Source organism: Hesperophylax consimilis, chromosome 4 (assembly GCF_061612785.1).
Source record: "Hesperophylax consimilis isolate HC1 chromosome 4, BYU_Hcon_1.0, whole genome shotgun sequence".
NCBI lineage: Eukaryota > Metazoa > Arthropoda > Insecta > Trichoptera > Limnephilidae > Hesperophylax > Hesperophylax consimilis.
The window spans coordinates 5968359-5990943 of NC_142839.1; the positions used below are offsets into that span (position 1 = coordinate 5968359).

Genomic DNA, 22585 nt, shown 5'->3' on the forward strand with positions numbered 1-22585 from the left:
TCAGGAGTTTTCCGATTCTGAATAATGGCCTTTTACTACAGGCGGTACTGAGAGTATGTACCACTCCGAAACGTGCCGCTATTTATTGTGAAATGACATGTTTTTGTGTTGACATTACCCCTGGTTCCATAACCGAGAGTCGTAAGTCGTAACCACTTGGCTAGGGGGGGTCATCGGCGTTTGGTTATCCAGAGGATGAGGCGTAAGATGATATCAAAGTGTCGGGAAAGCACCCCGGAAAAACAAACAATGAAAAATGTCACGGAGGTGAAGTTAGTACGCACTACTAAGTGAGTGTGATATAATGAGACCTGAGGTGGGTTGTGCTACCTACGGGGTACAGATTACAGATCCCGCCTGGGCGGCACCCGGTGGGCGGGGGGAGGGAGGGGGTGGGGCAAGGCGAGGGGCAGGGCGGCGGAGTCTGCAGGCGACAGGCGGCGGCGGCAGTGGACCGGCGGGCGGCGCCGCGGCAAGTCGCCAACTGAACTTTCCCCGCCCTGGCGCTACTAGCAATACGTAACAGTGAACCGTCGGAAACGTCAACGCGTCAAGTCACCCCGCTCGGCCAACCGACCAACCTCTGCAAGGGGTAAAAACAACATTTAAATTAATTAATTCAAAACGATTACTTTTTATAATAATTCTAAGTCATTGATATGATACGTACTTTTTGACGTACGTTATTTTGCATTTAAAACACGCGCAGTTTGATGTTGAGTGAGGTTGTGTAATGTTTACAAAGTTCCGAGTACCTACTCCTACCCCTACCCAGGAGATGAAGTGACAGTCGTAAGTAGGGTAGAGTTTACTTCAGGGGTAGCCGCGTAGGGGGGTGTTTTGCTTTTATACTTTTTGCACATTCATGCTCGTACTATTGGCTTTACTTATGTTGCCAACTTTGTTAGTTTTGGAAATCAAATTATTTTCATTCACTAATATATTGAAATAAAACAAAAGGGAATATTTTGCCCCATTTTTGTTTTAATTTTTTTTGCGTTAGTTCCTTTTTGTTTTTGACTATATATCATGAATGACTAATTCATCAATTAGCATAAAAAATGTTTTGTGATGAAAAGATAGAATTTTGATGTTCGTTTTACAAGAAAATTTCGAAAAGTGACACATGACAATAACCCCAATCAAAATAACAAACTTAGGACCAGTTGTTTCAGAGAATTAGAACAATTCTTCAAATTTCAAAGTTAATTTACAAGTTCTGCGAAATTTTTTTTCAAGTTCTGTTTTTATTGCAGTTGTGTCAAACAACTAGCCTATAATGATACGATAGCAGAACTTGAATAGGACTTTCACAGAACCCGAAAATGAGCGTTGAAATTTGATGAATTTTTATAAATTCTATAAAACAACCCATCTTAAGCTTGTTATTTTGATGGGGGTATTGTCATGTGTCAGTTTTGGTTCCATGATATTTCATCAAAATGAAAATTCAACACACCTCTAAAAAGTGATACAGGGTCATTAAAAGTGATGAAACAAAATCTAGGTTTAATAGATACTTATGTAACCTAGTTTTTGTTTCATCACTTTTCATGACTTTATATCACTTTTTGTAGGTGTGCTGAATTGTCATTTTTTCTTTATTTTATATTTGTCGTTTTATCGCAAAGTAGAAAGCAATAAGCCAATTACTTATCTATCTATATATATACTCATATAAACATATTTATTTGTTTGTCACTATAGACTTTCAAACTACTGGACCGATTACGCTGAAAATTTCAAAGTTGGTTCTTATTGATGTCGGGAGTTTTATAGAGTAGTTTGAATAGAAGAAGTCGGAGATATCCAAGAAAGGCTTAAGGCATTATCTCTGCACTGAATGAGATACGGAGTAGAATAAAAATAGATATGATGTAGTTGTTTTTAATAGTAACTATGTGGTGTACAGTATTGAATGGTGGAAGTCTGGCACGCCCGAGAAAAACGTGGCACGATCAAGTAAAACAAAAACTTTTTCAATTTATTAGAATAATATTATTTCAAATTTAAAAATAGATCCAGTTTTCATGTACACTAGAATTCACAACCTCAAAACTTCAATCAAAAACAATTCGTAACTCCGAGGAACGCCAGGTACACGTCACCTAGTATAATATATTCATCAAATACCTTCATATTAGAAATTAGGGAAAGGTACCTATAGTTCTTCAATTATAAACAATTATTATCTGTATTATTCTATCTAGGCAAAGAAAGGATGAAAGTAGATTGAATGCTGTTGAAATGAGATCCCTGAGGCGTATGTGTGGTAAAACCATGTATGATCGTGTGAGGAATGTTGAGATCAAAGAGTGCAAATGTTGAGAACAAAGAGTGCAAGGCTGATGTAAGCGTAATGAGTAAGATCAAGAAAGGGATGCTTAAATGGTTTGGCCATGTAGAGAAGAAAGAAGTGTAAGGAGAATATACGATGCAAATGTGAATGGTAGCAGAAGTCCGGGACGCCCGACGAAGACAAATCATATACTTGAGTCGGGCCATGTCAAGAGTCAGAATAATAAAAGAGTGTGTATGAGACGATGTATGAATGTGAATGAGGCAAGGAGTGTGTGCCAAGACCGAGTTGTTTGGCGGTCCGTCCTCTCTGCCTACCCCTGCGGGGAAACGGCGTGATGGTTAGTTAGTTAGTTAGTTAGGAATTAAAACCAGGACCTCAGCCTTGCCAGGACATTGCTCTACCAATGAGGTAATCCGACACTATCACCTTCGGTCATCAGGGTTCAATTCCTAAATGCGACGGAAAATTTTTATGATTTTCTGTTTCAATTTTTCGTTTGAGCATTGTCTTCAATGATTAAATAATAGTTTTTAATATCACTTATTAATTTCTTTGGTGTGGGTTAGTCCCTTTTCACATTGATATGTTTAGATAATACAATATCGTATCGCAGATAAACAGATAAATATAATAAACCTTCATGCATGACATCATAATGTTTGGAAGCTTTGATTTATTTTCATGACTGTGTTATGTCGATTCATTTTTAATCGCTTCATTGATTGAGAATTATTTAGATCACTGAACTTTGGGATAATGAATAAATAAGCTTTGTTTTAGTTTTCACAGGACTTTTGTAACATTCACTTGGGTAACGAATGGTTATTCTATTAATAACTCCTCAATGACATTGATTATAGGTAACGCTTAAGATATTTCCTGAAATGTAATAACAATAACAGATGAAAACTCTCCGAAATATTGCTTTAAAACGGCGATTTCTTCTGAAGAAAACTATACAAACAAACTATCTACTATGATGTTTTTTAACTGAATTTTTAGTACTTTTTGCCATTGAAACCGCCAAAAAAATCTAATTAGGATATTCGAAGTTTAGGTACCAATCATTAAAAGTAGGTATTAAGTTTAATTTTCTATGAGTCCTGCGTAACTCTGATTCTCTGATTCAATGAACCCGGATTTGTTTTTAATTTCTCTAAATTATTATTATTATTTACTCTTAATTTAAAAAATTGAAACGGATTGTGTCAAGAAAATAGACAAGCGAAAAAGTATCTACCTGCTTAAAGGATAATATTTTAATAGAGAATTATTTTAATTGTCATAGTCAAAATTGGAACTGATAAATGAATAAAAATAATAACATGGCATTTATATAGCGCAGTTTAGTGTCATTTCTCAATATTTTAAAAACATTTAAAGTTTTATCGTCGGTACACGATTTATACATTTATTAAGAATCTCTATCAATTATTGGTAATCCGGTTAAAAACAGGATTGCAGGCCTTCAATAATTCGAACACATGTTCCGACATCGTGATAATATATTCGCAGTTTACATAAAGCCCTATGTCAATACGATATTGACAAAATCTGTCATCTGTGGTCAGTTAGCGATATTTGCGAGCACGGTCAAAATGTGATTGAGCTGTTAATATGCAAACTTTTGGATAATGTCGTTCGTTATGGAAAATAACTGGCTTATTAGTGAATGTAGGTGAACTAACTAAGCTCTTAGAATTACTAATAACTAATTCTAAGTAAAAAACGTATACACGATCCATAGACTTAATTAATTTATCTAAGGAACGATCAAAAGATTCCGTTCCAACTTGGAGAAACAAAAGTTGTTAGTCATAAGGTCATAACTCATAACTAAAGAGCGCATGAACTAAATAATTCCATTTTTTGTGAAAATGCTCATGCGGTCTGCCAAAGTATATAATGACGATAATGTTTCAACCGAACATTGTCAATTTACAACTTTTACATAGCCGTCTTTAGGAATTTCATAGACAGATACGCCAGTATTGCCAGCGTATGTCAAATCGGTATCCGATATTGTATAGTTATCGATTGCAGCTTTTCCCTCTAATATGTGTTTGAAGATGTTTTGCGAGGGATCTTTTCTATAATGAACACGTGGGTCTTGAAGAAACTCTTGTCGTTGGAGGAAAGAAGTACAAAATATGGAATGCCCTTCCATAAACGGCTTGTTGAGCGTATTCCATTTAAATAGCGGCTTACAAGACACAGATTTGACCGACAGCCCGGCTGGCAGGACGCTCGGTTAGCAATCGGATGAACCGACTTCAACTTCAACATCGTCTACCGACTTAAACCCTTTTCATCTCAAGTCAAGCTCGGCTAAAAGTTATGTGTTGCAAATCTTCTGGATTATTTTATAACTACATTTTAGAGTTGAATAATATGATTAAATTGGTCATATTTTTACCAGCCCATCTCTCCTTTCTCCACGGAGAAAATAGAACATTGCTAATTTATTAAGAATCTCTTCAAATTATTGGTAATCCGGTTAAAAACGGGATAGACGGCCGTTTACTGATAAACTTTTGTTAATTTCTATTTTCTATTTTGTTAAATATATCGGAACACATGTTCATGCATCTGTATTTGCCTTGATAATATATATTGACGAAATGTGAAAATATTAGATTATGTATTTCGACATCGTGATAATACATTCGTATTTTACTAAAAATTTATCAGAAAACCTATCAATTCATTCGTTTAGGGCCTGCAATCCCGTTTTTAATCGGATTACTTATAATTTGAAGAGATTCTTAATAAATTAGCAATAATCATTTTTCTCCTTGTCCTATTTTTTTCTCTCCTTTGTATTATGTATCTTATTTGTATTATGCATTTTTAACTGAGTCTGTGTAATTGGATTGTTTTCACTCACATGCGAACAGTCTGTAATAACCCAGGATAATAAATAAATTAGAAAAAAATATGGCGGCTAGATTATTGCAGTACATAAATGGTTTACGATCAACTCCACCCCCATTGAGTATAAAATAGAGCATAAAACACCTCGGTATATATCGAACAAAGAGAGTATGAATGTAATTGGTAGACGTTTGTACCTCACACGTAATCGAATTAGGTAAAGAAGCCGGCGTTTCCCGCTGTTATTCTGTTATAAAAGAAAATAGCGTGAACTTTCCACTGGGAAATGTCAGTTCGGTTTAAAGTTTGCATCAAACTTTCCGACACTGCGGAACAAGAACCTGAAATGGGGACGTGCTTTCATTTTTACACCAGAGACCGAACTGCCACAATAATGTGATAATCTGTTATGGCTTTCTGACTTTTACAATTCTGAACTTATTGTTACGAAAAATCAGTTAAAAGTTTGCGTAAATTTTTCAGTATAAAACCAAAGATTAAATGGGAAATGAATTTTTCTTTTTGCATAAATGTTACAAACTCTTTATACGTTTTGGTTTTGTATATTGGTGTATGGAGAAATATGAGTATTGCTAATTTATTAAAAATATATCATTGAAGAAGAAGATAATACTAACAAATCTAAACGAAACATGAAACAGAACAAGACATCGAAAATAACTGGGACAGCGTCTTAACCGCTTGAAAGTTAATTACTATTGAAAGTTAAGAGTTAAAGTTAATTGTTATCGAAAGTTAAGAGATAAAGTTAATTGTTATCGAAAGTTAAGAGTTAAAGTTAATTGTTATCGAAAGTTAAGGGTTAATGTTAATTGTTATCGAAAGTTAAGAGTTAAAATTAATTGTTATCGAAAGGTAAGAGTTAAAGTTAATTGTCAACCAGTGGTTAAGATGCTGTCCCGGTAAGAATAGAGATCCTGGATTCGATTCCTAGTTGTGATCGTTATCTTTTTATTTTTGATGTCTTGAAAAAGGGATTGGAAACTTAAAACGGGATTGCAATCCGTTTCCTGATAAACTTTTTGAAAATTCCTAATACATTGGAACAGGTGTTCATGCACGTGCATTTGTCTTGATAATAATATATAACAATGAAATACGAAAATATTAAGATTTTCATGAACACGTGTTCCGACATAGTGATAATACATTAGCGTTTTATTAAAACTTTATCAGGAAACTTGTTAATTCATTCGTTAAAGCCTGCAAACCCGTTTTAACCGGATTACTAATGGTTTGAAGAAATTCTTAATAAATGATCAAAACTGTTTTTTCTCCGCGTAAGTTCGGTTGGTTTTCATAAATCTTTGTCGCCATGGAACAAAAAGTTGGATTAAGGAACGGGGTTCCCTTTTTGCACCAAAAATGTCACAAATAATGTAATTAGTCACCGGTTTCCAGCTATCTGACTATTATAGGTCAGTTCGTTTGAATGTTTGCATCAATCTTTCAGTTTCCTAGGACCTAAAAGATGGAATGGGGTAAGTAATTTCCCATTTGCACTAGAAATGTCACAAGATCGTAATAATTTGTTGCTGGCTTTGTTAGCATTATGCTATGCTGGTCTGCGATCTATTGATTCTACTGATTTTCATTTATTTAAGCGATTTCGTGGAAATTTACATTATCCATGGAAGTTTTCCGTGATTTTCTGAAATTTCGACACTACGCTGAATAATAAATAATATGTCGATTTATATAGTCTCAATTTGAGCATCTAAACAAGTAAAATATTTTTACGAAGTAAACGCGTTCATCATGAAAGAATTGGCCATTTGATAAGTAAACGAGTTCATCATGAAAGAATTGGCCATTTGATAAGTAAACGAGTTCATCATGAAAGAATTGACCATTTAATAAGTACACGCGTTCATCATGAAAGAATTGGCCATTTAATAAGTACACGCGTTCATCATGAAAGAATCGGCCATTTAATAAGTATACACGTTCATCATGAAAGGACCGGCCATTTGATAAATACACGCGTTCATCATGAAAGAATTGGCCATCTAATAAGTACACGCGTTCATCATGAAAGAATCGGCCATTTAATAAGTATACACGTTCATCATGAAAGGACCGGCCATTTGATAAATACACGCGTTCATCATGAAAGAATCGGCCATTTAATAAGTATACGCGTTCATCATGAAAGGACCGGCCATTTAATAAGTATACACGTTCATCATGAAAGGACCGGCCATTTGATAAATACACGCGTTCATCATGGAAGAATTGGCCATTTAATAAGTACACGCGTTCATCATGAAAGAATCGGCCATTTAATAAGTATACATGTTCATCATGAAAGGACCGGCCATTTGATAAATATACGCGTTCTTCATGAAATAATTGACCATTTAATAAGTACACGCGTTCATCATGAAAGAATCGGCCATTTAATAAGTATACGCGTTCATCATGAAAGAATCGGCCATTTAATAAGTATACGCGTTCATCATGAAAGAATCGGCCATTTAATAAGTATACGAGTTCATCATGAAAGAATGGGCCATTTTTCATTTTTATCCCCTCAGGCTATTTTTTCACGTTTGGGAACACTTCACATAGGTCTCGTAGTAATACAACGGTATCTCCCTTACTGTCATAGTGATAAATATGACCAAAACTGTATTAAAAGAGAAATTATCACGCTTTATGTTAAAATCTAAAAGTTATCCACAGAACAATTAAAATATACACTTCTATGTAACCAATGCTTCCGACCGCAATTTGAGAAAAAATATTATTAACTTTGTGAATTTATCAATTATTTTTAAATGAAACCACAAAAAGTGAGGTGATCGTAATATTTATTATTTGTCTAATAAAATATGTGCGTATTTTTATCGTTATCAACTGATAGAAAAATCGTAAGGTGAGCCGTTTTCAAACCGTTTTTGAGTTTGAATTAAAAAATTTAGTTTTTCAAAATAATATATTTATTCCTAACAATAGAATTGGAAGGCTTATTTTATCACTTTTAAAAAACCAGTTATTAGTTTTTAGATATTACGTTTAGAAATATTCCATTTTTTGGATTTGATTGCAAACTGAAATACTCTGACCTTCTGACAGAATTAGAGAGAGGTTTGAGGCGTTATAAGCCAATTGATATGAGTTCAAAATATGCCATTGAAATTTTTACTTTAAAATAATTTTTTTACTTTATTTATTTTTTACAATATTTTTTTACTTTATAATAATTTGCCTTCTAAGAAAACCTAATACCTGCTTATTGGAATATTAATTTGGACAATGCGACCTTTAATTAAGAGACACAGTGAACTCGCATCAAAGGTGTAAACTTTGCGTAACATACCAACTAATTTGGCTGCCCGCTTTGATGCAGGGCCCCTTTGAGCAGCCACCCAAACTGTCCAACCGGTCGCTACGCCACTGTTAAAAGTTAAACGTCTTGGAGCGTGTAATTATTGGCGTTGGCTGGGCGGGGAGCCAAGGAGTTTGGGGGAGCCGGGGAGAGATTGCTTTCCTAATCATGCGCGACAGAGTCATCAGAGATGAACTTGGCCACAAGAAACTGTTGTTTTCCCATCGGTATAATAATTTTATCCATAATTAAACAGTTCAGCCCCACTGCTCTGTAGTACTGGTAGTAACCTCGAATACTTACACGTATAAAGTTTCCAGAAGGTGAAAATATTAAATTATCGAAGATAGCAATCACTTTGTGGCTTGACATTATAATTATGTGAAAAATTACTTTATTTTGACCACTTGACCAAAATGTATACTCTGTGTCAACTATCAGTTTTAGGTATCCTAACCTTTCTCAGGACAGTATTATTACAAACTAACCTAAGTACAGACATTTACAATATAATACACATAAGTTTAAAAATGAACAGAGAGAGAATGCATATTAGAAGAGGACAAAGCATCAAGAGAGGGGTAGAGTTGCACAAAAGGGTTGTAAAATTATAAGTATAGTATTATAAATTAAGCAAAATAAACATGGTCAAATAAAAAGCAAATAATAGTCTGTGTCATGTTAAAGTAAAGAGATTCGATATAATTTACGTGTAATAATTTATTTTATGAGATAATGTACAGTTTACGATCAAATGGTAATTTACGATCAAATGCGCTTACGATCTGTTTACATACGATATTTTGCTTACGATCAAAACGTCGGTTTCCATACGGGAGAAATGGAACAACTTTAAAATTGGACTCTTAGATAATTTTTTTTATTTTATTGAATATCAGATAATTATTATTTGCACTTCATTTCATTATGTCTAATTCTTCAAAATTATTTAGGAACGTTTTTACCAACTTTCCACAAAAGGAGTCTTACACTGAAAGGAGAATTAATAGACGTATGAAAATAATACCGATTCGAAACAACAAAGATGACACCAATTATCACGTTACGATTCCTAGGCAAATGATTTTATGATTAAGAACGAACTTCAATATTGTTTTATAATTTCAATTAAAGTGTGAAAATTGACCTTTCCTCGGGCACAGACAACCACAGCACTCTTTTATCGGTTTTATCTCTTTAGTAAGTAGCATATTTTGTAGCGTAAATAATATATTTACCTTCGAAATTGTCTTTGAAATATTCAATGAAAAATAACATAACGGTACCTATATTACAAAATCATGGAATATTCCAAATTCCAATTAGTAAATACCGCTTTCTTGAAAATTGAAAAAGCGCAGACAAACTTGAAAAACTTACAAAATGCCAAATTTCAACGACATTTCAATGAATTATTAAAATAATTATGTGGTAAAAGAAGATAAAATAGTTAAGTTTAATTTAAGGACTACAAAATGACTAAAAAAATTTGGTATTTTTAAAAGAATTATAGGTAGATACATTAATTTACAATCTTTTCCAGTTTTGAAAATGATACTGAAAGTAAATCCGAGTTCTACTTTTATTGAACCAGAGTTACAGATAGACACGCAAGAGAAATTAGTATCTTTACAATATTAGAAACAGGAAGCTAGTAGAAAATTTTAAAAATATTTTTTTTTGATGTCTCGAATTCTGAGACAAAAGACAGCCGCTTTAACCGCTAAACTTGGAAGGTTGGATTCAGAAAAAAATAAGAAAAACTTTTTTATATCTGAATTTCACTTGGTTCGGTATTTCCAAAGAACTTCACAGTATAATAAATCACACCCAAGGAGAAAATGATATTTTCGTTGCGTTTCTGGAATATTCCCCTGAGGTCTATATCGAACTCTAAATCTTCAAAATTTATTTTTTACTTCGAAGTTTTATATTAGATGATTTGATAATTTACCTTCACGCATTTTACAGAATGAGTAGGGGAGGATGGAGGCTCAATATTAATGAATTTTTTGTTCTTGCTTCGGGTTCTTCTTCACATCTCCTAAACTATTTTTCATTATTATACCAACTCGTATATCTTTCTAAAATATTTTTTTGGTGAAGAAATGATCAACTTTGATCTTGTCTTCTGAAGTTTTAATTTGAAATATTTAAATAGATTTTTTTTAAATAACCATATGTGTGCATCGTTTAGCTTAAATCCTCTTAAAATGAATTTAAAGTAAGCACATTATTATGGTACTCGTATTAAAGCATTTTTTTTGAAAAAAAACTTTTTTTACAGATTTTGACCATATAACATTTTAAAATATGCCATTTTTGTTTTGCAGTTAAAACGACATGTTCGTTTTGGTCGTCATTATGGCGGTGCTGGCGTCACACCGGCCAATGTACAATGTTTTCTACATCATAATGACGTTGTAGCCAGTTGGAACCGTCTCGGAAAGTACGGTTTTTAATAGTTTTTCAAATAAAAATATTTTTGAATGAAAATATAAAAAATGCACATTTTTAGTATGATGATCAGAATCAGAAATATATACTTTAAATCTTCCGCATATTTTAAATGGTATTCATGGTTGTGGCACACGAGGCTATACTCTTAAAGCGTTTTTCGGCATCGTTCGTTATACAATACAGACATGTCATATATAATACGTGTGGGCGTGGCCTTGATGTTGTGCCGAGACCTGCTAGCCGAGCGATATTTGAAAATGATGACCTTTCCTGCCATAGTTCAGATGAATTAGGGAGCTGCCGTGGTCACGCAACTGTCAGCTGTCAACGTAACAGATCTCGTAAAAAATAAATGATATTCCATGTCCTCCGACTCCCCCCCCAAAACGGGCTTCGTATGACACTAAAAAATATAATCTGTATAGGACACGCCCAAAAAATGCTTTGTGTGACACAAACATCATAGTTACTTTGCAAAGCAACCTTTTTGTTCACAGGAATTATCGGATCAGTCACTGTTGTTTTAACACTCACTTATTGTTATATTCCGGGGAAGTTATTTTCCTCAGGGCCTCCTGTGTGGAGTTAATGTAAAAAAAATCACTTTCATAATTACTGTCCTATTGTTTCGATACTTGCCGTTAGGTATTTCATTCGCTTCGTGGCATGCACGTCTGTCAGGCGTGTCTGCTTTGTATGTCGTCTCCTTATCATTACTTACCTTTCTGACAGTAACTTGTATAAAGATATATTATTATATTTTAAATATCTAGATTTATTAAATGCAGTAGTTTGCAACAATCAAATTTAAAAAAAATATTAAAAAGGTTGGGTGGTTAAATAATTTTTATAATAATTAACCCACTCTTCGACGCTTCGGGATCGTAAACATAAAGCGTTGCATCACGTATAAACATTGCCTCGCTGTCTGTTGTAGTTTTGTATAGCTTTTAAATTTAGCAAGACGCAATAAATATAATTATCAAAGCCGATCAGTCAATCGACAGCACCCATTTGCATTTAGTAAAACAACAAACGTTTCGTGTTAAAAAAAGCATCACAACATGTGTTGGGTTCGGGCGGTCCGAGAAGCGGAAACGGAACCAGTGAGGGTATCATCACTATCACCATTGGCAACGCCCGTAAATAAACAAACAATCTGGGTCAAAAACACATCCACATTCACACACATTAGCGAGTTGCTAGTTGCTAGTACTAGTGGCTTGTCTGTAGTAGGGTGGGCCTCAATACTAAATTAATGCAGACACATAGCAGTTTCATTGGTCCTCGTACATTTAACCTTCTACCACTACAAACTCAAATGATAAATAAAACAATAGAATATGTTAAGGAGGTAAAATTATGGCTGAATGACGCAGATATTGAAACGCTTTTTATATAAATTTATTGATCCTTTCTACAACTCACTTGCTGAAACTTTATAAACTATTGTACATAATGTTTTCTCTTTACTTTTATAATAACTATAAACAAAAAAAAAACTTTTTCTACTTATATATTATATTATACTTAGGTACTTGAAATATAGTAATAGTTTTATATTACCCACACTCAGGCAGTGCCTTAGTGGGTTTTCATTTCTTGTGTATACAATTTGGTAATATATATTATGTTATTATTTACTGTCTATTAATATGTATAATATATGTAAAGAAATGAAAATAAATAAAGTAAAAAAAAAATGCATAGAGATTGTGAGGGGTGTATTTGGGTAATTGTACAGCGCTCTTGCGGTGCACAAAAATGGAGCTTTCTAATAAATATTTTATATTTATTATTTCAATTGAAACATGGCTTGAAATGATTTTAGCAGTTCTTGGTAACCAGATTAAAATTATCAGGTATTTGTCAGGTATTTACCAGGTATTTATCGGGTATTTATCAGGTATTTTTCAGGAATTATCAGGTATAACTACCTTGGATGGCGTGAAAATACCCAAATAAAGGTATTTTATGAATTAGTACCATTATTTTGTTTACTCCTATTTCAGCAGTTCAATACTCGACCGTAGGACACAAATAAGTTTTCAACATTCTGCTCAAAATCTCATATTGCGGAGTGATTTAAAAAATTATTTATTAATTTAAACGCCATTAAATGGCCTTTACAATAGAATGATACATCGGATTAAAAGTATATAGTGGTACACAGGAGAATATTAGTAATAAATTACAGAACAAGTAATGTATTCACAAAAATGTTATTGCAAGTGATATAGTTGTTAATAGAAGTGCAGTGAGACAATACATAATTTGGAAAAAAATCTTCTAGTGTAACAATAGTTGAATGAATGCTAGGTTTGTATAAGACCTGACATAAATCGAGGTATGAGGTGTTTATGATAATGAATAGTAATTAATATAAAATAAATTCTATTAAGGTATAGGATGTTATAATAACAGAGAATATTTTATCTGACCAGAATATTAATATGTATATACTTATATATTATCTACTTGGAATAGCTGGGCAGGTATCGCAATTTGGCTTAAATAATTCGTCAGCGATTTAATGATACTTTTGGATAAGAAATAATATATTTTAATAAAATAATACATATGATAGCTAACACTATAAGATATCTGGAGTAAATAGTTTAGATGTATTAAAATATGATATAAGACCCTCGCAGAAGAATTTTATTCTGCCTAAGATTGATTATTGTGATTATATTAGAAGAGACAAAGTACCTACTAATACCTCAAAACGATTACCGTGATACTGGCATCAGCATAGTAAGGTGGTCGAAAATCGATAGAGACAAAAAAAACATTTTGCGTATGTGCTAGCTGTAGAGGATGTTAAAAAATAAATTATATAAAATAGTTTGACCATTAACACTATTTGTTTTTGAAAAGAGGACCAAAGGTTGTATAGATTTATGTTATCGGTATGCGCACTATCGAACTAAGACCCAGAAATTCGAAAATAAATTTAACAGTCCACCCTAATCTGCAGTGTAACTAACCGCTAGCCGGGCCAAAACATCAAAGAAATCGGCCAGCCAACCAAGACATTTTCTGGATACGAGATACAAGACTGTACTATGTTTTTACAAGTTGCGAGACTTTTAGCAAGGCGACAGCGTGGTGTGTTCCTGTATTTCGTGTTGTGGACGTTATGCCTGCTATTCCGTTTTAATCGCGAAGTCACTTTTCTTTTTCTTCTTTCATTCTTCGGGGCGTTCTCTGTTCTCTTATCGGGAGGCTATTGTTAAAGCTTTCACAACTTTGGAGACAGCTGTTGGGAAGAATGATTGGGCGTATATTCAAGATAATTCATTATCTTGTTTCGAGAAGCCAGAAGTAAAGAATCTTAATAATAAACCCTTAAAGAATATTATTTTATGATAATAAAATTTGTAACTCCTTCAATTTTTTTCTCTCTCCTATTCCTTCTCCCCTCAAAATTGTTAAAAATTGCCCTCCCTAAAAACCCCCTGAAAATTGTTACATGCGTAGTGTTGCATGCCGAACGACGTCTCTAGTCCATATACAAGGTGTCTGGGAGCTTGTGGAACAAGCGAGTAATTTGGAAATATATATCACATAGAGAACCCAATTTTTTTTATATAAGCATATTTATTGAAAAAAAACTTTATTCAACTTTTAAGTTTCTTCATATTTTAAAAGACCATTAACAGCTGATAGTAACGTAGGCAGCGTACGATTTATTTGAATTTTGGACTTAAAAATTACATCTGCTTTATTGACTTGCTCAAATCAAAAAAGTTGTACGGCAAAATCGACTCCAAATGTGATGTAGATTCACCAGTTGCCCGTGTATACCACTAGTTCCTGGACACCATGCATTATAACATATTTTATTGTTGCTTTGTCTCAGTGTGTCTATGCAGATAGAGAAACAGTGGCGCGTTTTGCTTTTGCGTCCAACAGATGGTGCTGTTTTTCAAGAAAAGCTTGTTTTTGCCTGTCACATGAGACATCTGTATAACATAGGAATATAAAAACATACGAGTATTTAAATGCACCGTTGTGTCAATATTTCAAAGCAATCTGAGAAGAACTTTCGGAGATTTAATATTTAGAACAAACGAACTATTATACTTCCACAAATGAGTTAATTTCAACTCATTAGGAACTAGGAGAAATAATTTTAATTTTATTTAACTCTCGATTTAGATTATAGCGAATTAGTAAATATCGGAATAATTCACGCACAGTAAGTAACTTGTTTGGAAAAATTGTGGCTTAAAAACATACATTCATATAGATTTATAGATCAACTCATTTAAAAACGATTAAATCCGTAACAGACTTACGATTAGTAGGCGGGCTCTGATAGAACTTACACCGCTACATCATGGGTCGGCCTTGTGTCAAGTTGTGCTGTGCTGTGCCATATAAATTATTTCAAAAGAAATCATGTTTTTTTAGAAATCTTCAAATTCAAAATTTAAATTTAGAATTGTTCGATTCATACCGACCCGAGTGGGATTGACTTTACTGTTAACCGACAAAACCTAAGTACGTATGACGTCACGCGTACCCTGCTAGAACTCAATCGTTTTAGCGGGCTATGAAAAATACAAACATTTTAAAATATTTGATGATATGAAATAGAAAGGAGATTTTCTGAACAATTTTAGAAGGTAAAAAAATATTACGAAATATCAAATTTTACCGGAATTCTTTATTACTCATTTTTATGAATTATGTTTCATGAATTCATTTTACGAGGGACTGTTTAAAGTAGCAATTTTGCTTACAAATATACATCTAGCCACTCTGGAGTCTAGATTATTAGTTGTAAGCTTCGATCAATTATTGATCTGGTGTTACCCAGTAACACCCCGTCCTTTCTCTTGCAACTCCTTCCACCCTGTTTCTCATATGTTTTAGGATATTCTTTATTTCGTGACAACCATTCATTCACTCGTTCTTTTTTGTAGACTATTTGGCATTTCAGAATGCCAAACTAGTTTACCTGCAAATGTCACTTATATAATATAAACACAGAAGTAAATGGGTGACTATGTATGTAACAATTATGTGTTTCATAGTGGTGAAACGTGCTGTAAACGTTCCGAAGTGAGAACCGAAACTTATGAACCAAAGTCTAGCTTGATAATTATTTAATTAGTGATAAGAAATTAATAATCTGGTGCTTCCTAACTTTCTCTATCCTTCTCCTATCCCATTTCTTTTGCTCTTGATCATTTCTCATCATTGTGCGTTCCAATGCCAAATCCAGAATGCTGTTGCTCTTGCGACATAAACAAAAAAATTTATATATTTTATTATCGGTCGACAATAAATGATAACTGATTACCTTTAGAATTTTCCACAGTTCAATGTGCAGTGCGCATTCCCTTTACAGGTGATACATGCCTCCTAATGACGTCCTTTTAAAAGCAATTTCATGTTAAAAAACGAAAAAAATACAAAATGGAACAAAACACTCAAAAACCTGCGAAGATTTCCACCGGAGAATACCTGGCCGAATATTTCCCCTCGCGAGAATGACACCCATATTTTAGCGGTATGAGATACTAAGGAGAGAAACTTAGTGTATAAAGACTAAAATATCCGAGAAAAGTGTCTGAGAACTGCGGGGATGAAAAAAGCAGGGAAAGAACCATGAAAGAAAAAGGTTGATTTTTTGCCGTGAAAGCCTTAGCTTTGAAAGCATTTTGTAAGTTACGCCAAAGATTCTTTCAGAGCAAGGAAATGAAGTAGTAAGTATGGGTTACAAATAGCTTATTTATTGCTTTACTAAACTGGAATACTTAGTTTAACCACAATATTAGTATGTGGCTATTTGTCAGTTAGTGACAATGTTGCCATCGATCTCGGGGAATATGTCTTTTTTGTTTAGGGTATATAGTTTTACAAACAACGTGAATAATAATAAATTTGTTGGGGACGGAAAAAAGGTTGTATTTATTAGAAAAAATTCTTTGTTGTTTTTTCTTTCGATATTCTGAAAATAATTTTATGCATCATTTTAAGACAGGTTACGTCGTGTATGTCAGTTTATAGATTCAATTATTATGATACACGATATTTGCAATATGTATTATGTTCAATCTCGTCTCAAAATGCCACGTTCTGTCTCATTTATAACATAATTTATCTATAAAAAATATGCCCTGCTGGATTATTAAATGCTGCTATGTTAAAACAATTTCTCTATCAGGGTGTAAATTGCACTAACTTCGACAGGTGGAATGTACATGATGAATGTAATGTACATGTACAAGTAAAAAACATTATTTTGAGGTGTACATCAGAGGTTCCCAAAATCTTTTCACTTGTCAAATTATTTTTTTCTGTATACCCCTGCCTGCCGAATACTGAATTTTCCTTAAACGTCCCATGTGATAATCATTCTTTTTTCGTAAGAAAATTCCCTTTCCTTGCCTGCCCAAAAAATGGGTGGCAGTATAGTTCCTCTGTCATTAGATTGTGCAGAATGTCATGAAATGAAGCAGGATAATTAACGGGAATTTCTCTCTGTAGGTCAAACTGCTCCTTAAATTCTTTGTTAGTGCTTATTCAGATCAGTTCTTCTTGTCATTTTTTTTGTTTTTTTTTTTTATATTAACTCCACACAGGAGGCCGTGAAGAAAATAATTTCCCTCAGGGCCTATGTCATCTTTGGGGATGCTGTGTGGAGGGTCTTTTTGTGGAGAGGAAGGAGTGAACATGGGTCTTGAAGAGTCCCATGTTGTAGGAGGGAGGAAACGCAGAGGCCGGCAGTTCGTTCCATAGCCGAGCTGTTGAACTTAAGAACGAGTCGTAGAAGCGACCCGTTCTCATGTGACAAATGTCAACTGTGTACAAATGTTGGGCGCGCGTTTGGTGTGTATCCCGACTATGCACCGGTGCCGAAGGGATCAATGACGCTAGTTCCTCAGAGCATCTTCCATTGTAATACCGATAGAACAAGGACAGCATACCTACCCGACGCCTGTGCTCTAAAGATTGCAGTCCGTTAGTTAAGATTGGGGAATCTATCAAACGGACCGCCCGTTTTTGCACAGAGTCAAGGGTTTTTTTCAGGTATTTAGGGGCTCCGGACCAGAGATGGCTGCCAAATTCGACAGTAGGGCGCACTTGCGATTTGTACAGGGTCAGCAGTTGTGTATTATTAAAGTATCTGCGGGCCCTGTACAGTACGCCCAGCTTCTGAGAGGCCAACTTTACTCTGGCTTCGATGGAGCCCCCGTACCTGAGCTGGTCACTTATAGTTATACCAAGCATATCAATGGAAGGCCTGTTCGGAAGATTGCTTCCGTTGAAGGAGACTAGATTATCATTTGGATCCCTTTTAGACGTAATCAGACAGGATTGGGTCTTTGAAACATTAAATTCGACGAGATTATTTTTACCCCAGGAGGAAATACTCTCGAGATAACCGTCCATTCTCTGCTTCAAAGCCCTCCGAGCCGTTGGAGTTTGTGTGCCCTTTGGGGGCTTGTCAAACAAAAAGCTATCATGAACTGTACTGTCATCCGCGTAACAATGAATCGGTGCACATGTCAAAAGGTCATATGATATTCGATTCTTCAACGTTCCATTTCCATAGTCAGAATGTCCTCAAACTTAGTTTTGAAGTCTGTGTGAAGTACATTTAAATGTTGAACGTAGACTAAAACGTCATTGTCATTACTCTGGACGTTTTTTAAAAAACATCTGGAAGAATAGGAAAATTCGGGGCTTCCAATGTGCAATGTTTTGCTTCAATATATTAATTCTGACAAGAAAAACGTAGGTACTCTATTTATATACCTCAATAAACAATTTAACGAAATATAAAATTACAAATATCAATAAGTAATTTCTCAGTCTTATTAGTAATACGTAATACTGTGATATTTGTGGTAGGTGTATTGTGTAATTTACGGAACTTCTAAATGTTGATGAATTGATGTAAATGGGGGTCCGCTCGTATGTACCATCATTTGTATCTCGTGGAGATTTTTTCTCGCTAACATGGCCCCCAGCAAGCCGATATCTACCCCTGTGGGTCCATATAGACCACTTTGGGAACCTCTGGTGTACATAAAACATTGATGTTGTCCATTAATTATTTTGTTGTCTAAAAATGATGTATTGAAGAAAATAATTTGTTTAAATGACCAAATACGATATACTGATGACGCCTTCAACATTTCCTTGATTTTGTAATGTCTATTTTTATTCAGTATAATTCTCATAGCTCTATTTTATTAAAAATTAAATTATTTGACTTAATTGGGTCAATGATATGTTTTGAATAGATCGTAACGTATAGGCTTCCCCTCGACCTGTACTCAACCTACCATACTTGTGTATTATCCATGTATTAAAGTTTAATGTGACCTATAAACTGGGGCGTCGCGTCGTTTTAAACGCCACTGGCTTCATGTTCAACCATAAATATATTATTAACTATTTACTGAGTAGGTAAGTAGAGATAAGCCTATAGAGCAGTGTTGTGAGCGTGTCAGTGTGCCCGAAGTAAGCTCCATTTTTATTCAATTTCTGTGAATTTGATCACGATTTTTAAAATATTGAATTTCTTTCTGTGATGATTCGAGTTACGTATCTGATGCTAGAAATTCAAATATTAAAGTGTTATCCAAGAGATGTCTCTAGTGCTAGTAGCTCATAAAGCTTATAAAGTTTGCCAAGAGATGTCTCTAGTGCTGGTAGCTCACGAGCACGTACCGAGATTTACAAAAAAATATACATATAACGAAATAAAATAATTTCGCATGTATTTTAATTTCTTTTTTCTTTAAAATACCCTTTTTGTCAATCAGTTTTATCTTTATATTTTTATTTCTAATATGGATCAATAATAATAATAATTTTTTAATTGTTGTTTTACTCGAACAATTTCATTTTTATTGTTATTCTTACATAAATCATGCACGACTACCATTATACGGGCATGAGCCTAGTAAGGTAGTTGAGAAAATCACCATAATTGTAATTTAAAAAAAATAATTTATAAAAAAATAAAATAAAGACAAAGTGTTTTAAATGTGAAGAAGGTGTTTTTATTGGCTTGTTTGAGGTACAGGAGTCGAAAGGTCTTACGTAAATTGGCGACAACTATTTTCTTTCACACAGATCACACTTCTTATTGTCTGTTCAGTGACCCAGTCCAGTACCTGTACCAGTCATATAACTGGTATATTATGAGTTTTTATTTTTTATTTACAATTCGCCTGTTGCCGCAGAACATGGTTAGTGGTTGTTTTATAATCTGTCTATTATTGTTTATTATCGGTAGCTTACAACCCAATTACGCTGGTATTTACAGCTTGGCCCTGCAGGCAACTTTGCTGGGGTTTAACTTTTTTCATAATGGTGTTTTTGCCAAAATGGTTTTACAATTCTATCAAAAGAATCAAACCTCAGAAGATGGTGTATTAATAAATGATTTTATGAATGTAAGTAACAATAATAAAAATTCATTATAACTTAAAGTATACCCTACGGCTGTCCAAGACTTAGGGTCAGTTGTTTCACAGAAATTGAACAATTCATTTAATTTCAATGTTAATATTCAAGTTGTAACCAAATTCTGTTGAATGGAACAATAACAGAACTTGTAAACTTGTAACAGTTCAAGTTCTGTGAAACAACTGGCCATTGTTCATCAGTGATATTTACATTGTATGCGTAATATAGATGTTAGACATACCTATTTGAAAAAACCGTATTCAGAAGTAAGTATGTCAAAAGACGAAGTTAAAGCTCTGTCAAATATATAGAATCAGTAAACACCTGGAGGAAAGCTGTGTAGTCACTTACTTCAGATCTGGTTACGCAATTAGGTAAAGCCATTTCAAGAACGATAATATTGATAGCGTCGTCAACGCATAAATACCCCCGTGTGTAAAAAACGTTATTGTTTAGGAGGAGCTAAAAACTGATTTTTAAGAGTTTAAGAGTGTTTTATAAAATTTCAAAAATACGCTTTAACATATATTATTGCATCTATAACTACAAACTGGGTAGGTATCTGGGGGTCAGTGTGTCCAGGAGTGACAGACATATGAATCCAACCCTCCCACTGCGATGCTAGGTGATGTTCTGAGACCAGTCTCTGACAATCCGGTCTGCCATGCAGTTGGTGGGCAAACGCAAAGACCCGGACAAACCTCACCCCATGAACCCAGGCACCCCTGCTAAGTCACAAAACGTAGCGAACCACTTGGGGTGACGTGTGATTATGGCGGAGGTTTTGGTTATCCAATAGATGGTTCCCTGGCGGAGTTACCCATACCTGCCTGCCAAATTGAAAGCACCTCCCAAACACTTGCTGATGGGTTTTGAACCAACAACCTTTGGGTCCGCACTCAAGGAGCCCACAGTTTTACGACCATTATCGTTTTTACTTTAATTTTCTTTTTAATGGTGACAATATTCTCGTGAAAATCACTGCAAAATAATTTGTAATATTCTATAAATGCCTAATAAATGACTTTATTAGGAATTCAGTAATACCTATCAAATGTTTATTACGGGCAGTTAAGATGGTTGAGAACATTTAGCACAGCATTGGCAGATGGCGGACCGTTGGAGATGAGATAATATCTGAATAAACAATAAGTTCTGTTCGTATCCAAAACACAGCCGCCCTTTCAGATCTCATTTCTCTTGCCGGCTTCTTGTTTGTATATTAGTCATGAGCACAAACGAAATATCCGCTTCCGAAACAATGTTATATCTTAATCAGATACTTCAATGGTGACCAGCTGCTAAACCTGTACAAATCTCAGGTACAATTGACCATCCTTTGAATTTGAGAGCCCCTTGTTAACGGTTTTTATTTTATTTGTTTTTTTTTTTTTAATTTTATTTTATTTTTATTTAAATTTAAATTCATATATATTTTTTTAATGTTATATAATAATAAATAAATAAAATAAAGTACATCGATTATTTAAAAACCATTTTTTTAAAAGACCTATGTGATTTTCCAACTGTAAGGAGTCAGCGAGACTATGGTGTCCCCAAATGTGGAGGTTTGCTATGGGAAGGAGATGCTAAAGATGAAGGTTGGTCAAATAATAATATAGTTCAATTAACGTGCCATGATCTCTCAGGGTAATGATTCTCAACTCTCATTACCAATTTTTTTGATTGTTTTTTATTTAGTTTTGTTTTCGGTAATAATGCATGAATGCGGATTGAATCATGGAAGCGGAAATTAACTTACTTCCCGACATCCGATCGAGCTGAAACTCTGCAGACAATGCATTCTTGGTGGCAATCACGCACACACCCGCATTTCTCTGAAATCGGATGACATTAGAGGAATATACAAAATAAATGTCGGTTTTACCCGATCTGAATTTGGCGAGTTTGGTAGAGTTGTCGACTTCATTCTTTGGGAAGAAAGGTACAAACCTCAGTTACAAACCAACTTTATTTATTTTTTATGTTTTAAAAGACGTTTTGAGATACATAGATACTTTTTGTAAACAAAAAGATTACCTTCCGTATGCGAACACAGCGGAAATGCATTCAGATTTAGATGCTTCTACAACATAATGGTGTATTCATATCAGCAGCAGGACGTCAATATATTATTCCAGCTGACGGAAAGCATA

At 34.2% G+C, this 22585-nt stretch overlaps 1 protein-coding gene across 3 annotated transcripts in view; it reads left to right on the forward strand.

Moving 5' to 3' along the window:
• The first annotated feature begins 457 nt into the window (after positions 1 to 457).
• Positions 458 to 22585, forward strand: part of by (focal adhesion protein tensin) — a 554755-nt gene continuing 532627 nt past the window's right edge. For 2 of the 3 annotated variants that reach the window (XM_089651274.1, XM_089651276.1), the window contains exon 1: positions 458 to 592. The gene's annotated coding sequence lies outside the window, so the exon portion shown is untranslated. Of the gene's footprint in view, positions 593 to 694; positions 793 to 22585 lie in introns of those variants that run through there. The other variant, XM_089651275.1, reaches the window with a different exon arrangement.